We start from the raw sequence: 6,453 nt of genomic DNA on the forward strand, positions 1-6,453 counted from the left end.
TCGCTGGTATTTTATTATAGACACAAGATATTTTAGAAACTTGGTTGTATTATTAATTTATTTGTTAATTATAATTATCATTAAAATGGTTAAAGATTATATTGGAATAAGTTCTTTCTGGTTAGTGTTTTGCATCCTGAATTATAAACGCACAGTTATTTTCTTATCTTGTTTATTTTAAGATATTTTTATGGTTTAAATGTATATCGATAGAGTCATGGAACTACATTCGGCGTAACAATTATTTATCGATGTTGCATAAAAATTTATAATTAAAAAAGAAAAGTGAATATTTATTTTTACTATTACAAGTTTTTTAATTGTTTTTTTTTTTTTTTTTTTTTTTTTTTTAATGCTCAATGTTATTACAAAAAGTGACATACTTTGAAAATCATATTTAGTTAAGTACGAAATATGCAATTCTATTATGCGATTGTTTTTTATTATTTAAGAATAGCATTGTACAAAAATTCATTAGTAAGAAAATAAAATTTAATCTAATAACGGATGCTAAAATATTTTTGTCGAGGTTCGTTCGGTTGCAAAAATATTTAAAGTAAATACGTCGCTAATTGTTATTAATTTAAAGTTTATTTTACTTTTTTATTTTAAAATAAAATAAAATAAAATAAAATAAAAAAAAAATAAAAAAAAAAAAAACAAAAATAATAATAAATAAATCAATAAATAAGCAAAGAATTATAAAAGGCTTTGATATTACTTTTACATTTATTATGATAATTTTAACGTTGATGCCAATTGAACGTAATTATTAATTGACTATAAGTAAACGTTTAAATCGAATAAGCAATTAAGTCTCTGATATGCATTTTGAGCAAAAATTAATATTAAAAACAAATTACAAGCGTAGATTGTCAATAATATTGCGAGGTAACATGTGAATGCAATATCCATCGATAAGCAGTGTAATACTGCCTATAATTAATTGATAAAAATATTATTTTACAAGTGCAAAATGTATTTTATTTGTGTTGCAATAACTACATTTAATACGTAACTAGAGTAAATAAAATTTTTCTCGATGCTTTCGGGGATCGTTTCAATTTTTTCTTTATCAAAAGCCAATGGATAATTTTATAAAAGCTTTCAATTGACACGCATCAAGTTTTTATTTTTTATACGTATTACTTCGTTACTCATAAAAACCAAAATGAAATAAAAAAATAAAAAAGCTTTTCCCAATATCTTAATACTCATTCGGTATTAAAATGTACTTAGAAATTTTTGTGTACGTAAACTTAAACCTGTACTGTTTAAGTTTTTACTTGTTTAAATTTTCGATAAATTTACAATGTCTATAGTCAATCTTATGGTTAATGGATCTTAAATCCTGACGACTAAATATCCATAATAAAAGCAAAAAAAAAAAAACAAAAAAAAACAAAAAAAAATAATAATAGTAATAATATATATATAAGCACTTTTTCTTTAAGATTAAATTATTTTACAGTTTTATATCTCATCATCGGAGAACCACAGAAAACTGATAATATACGAAAAAAAGTTGACCTTCAAATTTGCTTGTAAAGAAGGTAAGTAAGAATCATAATAGCCAATATACCTTTTTTTTCTTTTACAATTTCATAATACTTTAATACATGCCATTAATACAGATGAGTTTTTGATGCTGAAGAGTTTAATCAAAATTTTCGAATTCTATTATCACCGTTTAAAAAGACTTTGTATTTTAGAAATTATTCATTATACGTAGTCGTATATCATGAGGAAATTAAGTCTATCTACTTTTTTGTAGAGTAGTTGGGTCCGTACCGGATTTCGACCCTTCTATCGGTATCTCGGATCTCGTAGGTGTTAGATCCAAACGGTTTTACAATGACGTACGGCACACGAACATCGAATATAATTTGGTGCTTAGTGCCCCATAGTAGTAGTGTTTGTCGTAGTAGCGGTAGTAGTAGTAGCTGTTGTTGTTGTTGCTGTAGTAGTTGGTGTTGTAGTATTTGTAGTTGATGTAGTAGTAGTACTTTTCGTCCCGGGCGGATGGTTTTTAATTTCTTTCGACACCAGCTTCTTTTCTTTTCATTTTTTTTTATTTTTTTATTTTTTTAAATTCGTAATGATAAAGTATAAATTGTAAGTTTGTACAAAATATGTAGCATTTATGAAATTATCGCAAAGACTATTTTTGAAACTAACCAAGTCGATAAAACAGATTGTTAATTGTTAACTCTTTTTTACATTATTTTCATTTTGAAGGCCAATAATAAAAGGGAATCTCTACACGGAAGTAGAAACGAGAGGAAAGTCTTATTTATATGAAAAATCCATTAGCTAATTTCTAGAAAATCGCTTTATTGCATTTAATAAATAGAATTCTACGCTATAATGGCTGTGATATCAATGAAGAAAAAAAGAAAAAAAAAAGAAAAAAAGAAAAAAAAAAGAAAAAAAGAAAAAAGTACTGCTATATGATTGATGTGTACAAGCAAACGAAAATATCGTGATTTTTATACGAAAGTGTGGTTACAAGATTTTCAAAATAACAAATAGATTTGTTAAATTAAATAAATTATAAAAAGCTATATAAGCCTTTAGATTAATTTTCTTGTTTTTATTAATAGGCAATAATGATAAAAATATGTCGAAATTTAGATATTATGAGTAATAAAATTATTTGGATATATAAATCAACAAATGTAGTGTAACAAAGATCGAACAGTGTTCATTTGTTAAATCTAACTGTAACGTCATTGAAGTTGAATAAAATGTCTTCTCTGTCCTCTATTATATCGGCTAACATAAGCACAATTATTTTTCTAATTTTAAAATTATGCGTATCTCTTAACGAGTCGTAAAATAATTTTTACTTTTAGAAATGAAAATAAGTTTTAGTATTGAGTTTTTATCTATTTATCTATCTATCTATCAATCTATCTATCTATCTATCTATATATATATATATATATATATATAGAGAGAGAGAGAGAGAGAGAGATGGAATACCGAGTAAAAGAATGCAACATTGAATTATCCCGTTGATGAATAATCTTCCATTTTCCTAATTATATTAGACATTTGTTTGCGTTTATTTATTTATTTATTTATTTATTTACTTATTTTTTATTTTATATGCTATTTGACTAAGCCATAACTCAGTTGGACAAAATGTCGGTGCCAGTAATCTAAGATTAACGATTTATCGATACCCGCATTGTTTAACTAATCGAATAATATGCGCCAAAGTCGCGTGAATGTAAAAATTTGAATTTCAGATCACACTTTCATCAAATTAACTAACACTACCATAGCAATTTATCCAGCAATTTATCATTAATTCTTGTTTACAAAAAAACCATCAGCCTCGAATTATTATGCCGATATCTGATTTTAACGCGGAAATCCTTTCGAAGCGCCGAAAGCCATTAGGTACGCTGAAATATTAGAAAAAGTCATGCACCAAGCGCTCGGGCTTGTTAATCAACTGTTAAGCAACGAGTTATTTATTTACTCTTTCTATTAATTAAAAGTAATTTGCTTATTTTAGCGTGTCATCTCGGCACCATCGCTAGGCCATTGGTAATGTTTTTATGATATTCTTATTAGCATATCGAGTAGGCAGGGGAGGCGACGGTGCATTAGAAAAAAACATATCTTCGCGAGATGTGAGAATAATCTTCGGTCCTCGATCGATGTACATCGATAAATATCCAAAGTAAATCATTTTTGTAATATATCGCTCGTATGCGGTGGGGCGGGGGGCGAGGTAGTCGTCAATCGTCGGGAGCATCTTGTAAAAACTAATGATCAAGTCAAGGACCTCGGAGCATCGGGAGGTCCGGGACTCGGTTGAGCCGCCAGTAGTGTTTTACCAGCAGTTACACGCTGTTCCTGCAGGTAGGAGTCGCTCGTCCGCCCGTAATCCCCGCTGGACTCGGTGATGGCCCAAAGCTGATCGCCGAAGGACTCGGGCGTCCCGGCACTGGGACCACTTCCGCCAGGGGGCACCAGCCACGGCTGTACCGTTGTCGGCGGTGGGGGCGGCCGCTCGTAGTGGGGTTGGTTTGCGAGCGGGGCGTCGGTGGCGGCGGAGGCGGCGGTGGTGCCGGTGGCCGCGCGGACCACCAGTCTGATCGTGCGGCCGGGGGCAGAGGGGAAGGGAGAGTTGAGGAGAGGGAGCGAATGCTTGGAGGGGCGTGTGTCAGGAGAGGACGGCGGTCGGCTCGCGCGGAGTTTCATTCATGAGCGCCGGGGCTGCCAGCGGGGAGCGAGCAGTCGAGAGCGGTCGAACACAGTCCGCGCCTTCAGTGTGCGCCGAGCGAGAGTCCGTGCGACGTTTACCGGTCCAGCTAAGACGAGCGATAGATAGAGATAGAGAGACATAGAGACATAGAGTGAGCGAGCGATTGGCACGACGAGGAGCACCAGCCGGCGATGCACCGCCGCTGACGCTCGCACCCGCGATCGCGCGACAGTGAAGCGTCTTCGTCGGGGGGCGCGCGCGCCCTCCCCCAGGTCCTCCGCGAGCATCCCGGGCTCGTCGACGTTCTCACGAGGAAGTCGAGGCGATCAGCCGTCACCGCCACTGCTGCCACTGCCGCGCTCGTCGCCAAGGAGAGAGTGGGAGAAGCGAGGAGCGGGCCACTCGCCGAGCGAGGAGAATCGCCGGAGCCGCTTCAGGTATCTATCCCAACATTTTTTTTCTCCGCTGCGCGTTTCCACTGCTTACTCTCCTTCTCTCTCTCTCTCTCTCTCTCTCTCTCTCTCTCTCTCGCTCTCTTTACCATTTCCTCTCTATTCCCTTATTGCCGCGCGCTCTCTTTCTTCTATCGCGACACGCACATAACCTTGAAAGGCGCGCGCTCTCTCGGGATGGAAGAAAGAGTACGAAACGCCGCCCGTCGATACGTCGATCGATGTTCGACCGCTTCCTCTCCGCCGCCACTGATATCGCAATCACGTACACACATGCTCTTTGTTTCTCCTCTACCTGCGCCGATTTTATTTTGCTTTTCATCCGGGCGTCCCGTCTCTTCTCCACCAGCCCTCATCGTTGTTGCGCCTCCTCCTCCCACTTCACTCCCCCGACATCAACCCCAATAACCCATCTCGTTTACCGTCGAGACACTTCAACACTCCCCCCCCCCTACCCCTTCCCCACCGTCATCCACTTCTCACAACCGCCCCTTGTCCCCCTCTGGACACCCCATGGTGACTTTAAATGGAGGAACGGCGTTGTTATCTAGTAGCCTAACGGTCAAACTTGTTTATTTCCTTTTACAATTGCGCGTGGCATCGAGAGAAAGAGAGAGAGAGAAAGAGAGAGAGAGAGAGAGAGAGAGAGAGAGAGAGAGATAGAGAGAGAGAGTGAACAGCTCTTTCCAGTTCGCGCATAGGAGGAGCGCGAGCAACCGTGTTCCTCTCGACAGGGCCGGGTTGCGCGGCCCAGCGACGTTTCTTTCTTTATTTTTTTTTTTTTATTTTTATTTTTTTTACACAAAATCCTCGCTAAACGACGACGATGAGGAGCTCTCGAACCCGCGAGCGAGTCCCCGACCCCTTATAACCCCAATAACCCCAATAGCCCCCGAAACGGAGTCCCGTGCGAAAGGAGCACTTGCACGGGGCATTGAAGAAGCGAACGCCGACACGTTGGCCCTTATTATGGTTATTATGCGCACCGAGCGTATACGCGATCGAGCCCCCGACAACGCGCCCGCATAAGTAGTTGCGCACAAATGTAATGTATCTTTGTTCCGCTTTTGTGGCCGCCCGGCTTTATCAATCTGCCCGTACGGTTATATTTGTAAAGCCCAATATTTTCCGTAGGCCTCGTCCCGGACAAGCGTTGGTGCGAACGATAGCCGCACCAGCCTGCCTGCCTGGCCATTTATCTCGCAACTCCGTGAGCGCGTGCGATGATAAAAGGGCAGCAGCGCATTGCTGGAGAAAGCGAGAAGGCGCGCGGGGGCCAAGAGTTTATAGAGGCGTCCATGGCGATCGGCTTGCCGAGGTAAAAGTATGTCTTTAATAATACAATTCGAGAAATCGGATGCGCGAGCGTGCATCGTCGATTGCACAGGGGCAGGGGACGGGGGCAGATGGAGTTGTGGACGTGAAGGAATTAAATAATAAGAGTCCGAGATAAGAGGAGGAACGAAGGAGCGCGCTGCTCGACGACGGCGATCGCCGGCGAGAGAGGCAGAGGGGAGCTCTATAGCGAAGAGAGAGAGAGAGAGAGAGAGAGAGAGAACGAGCGAGTGAGAGAGTGAGAGGGAGATGGGGTGATAAAGCGAGTGAGTGAAGGAGCGCGTGAGCGAGCTAGCGAGAGGCCAGTTGAATGAGTTGAATGAATCGCGCGCGCGCGCAGCAATAAACGTATGCGCGCACGCATATGGCCGTACACGTATAGGCGCGCTCCCGGCTAGTGTTGGCCGTGGTAGCGGCAGCGAAGGCGGCGTGTGAGGCGCGAGG

At 39.9% G+C, this 6,453-nt stretch overlaps 1 protein-coding gene across 1 annotated transcript in view; it reads left to right on the plus strand.

Moving 5' to 3' along the window:
• Nucleotides 1-4,195: 4,195 nt before the first annotated feature.
• Nucleotides 4,196-6,453, plus strand: part of LOC105363016 (uncharacterized) — an 82,318-nt gene continuing 80,060 nt past the window's right edge. The window contains exon 1 of the mRNA XM_011500586.1: nt 4,196-4,659. The gene's annotated coding sequence lies outside the window, so the exon portion shown is untranslated. The remainder of the gene's footprint in view (nt 4,660-6,453) is intronic.

The sequence above is a fragment of the Ceratosolen solmsi genome, unplaced genomic scaffold (assembly GCF_000503995.2).
Source record: "Ceratosolen solmsi marchali unplaced genomic scaffold, CerSol_1.0 scaffold56, whole genome shotgun sequence".
In the NCBI taxonomy this organism is placed as follows: Eukaryota; Metazoa; Arthropoda; class Insecta; order Hymenoptera; family Agaonidae; genus Ceratosolen; species Ceratosolen solmsi.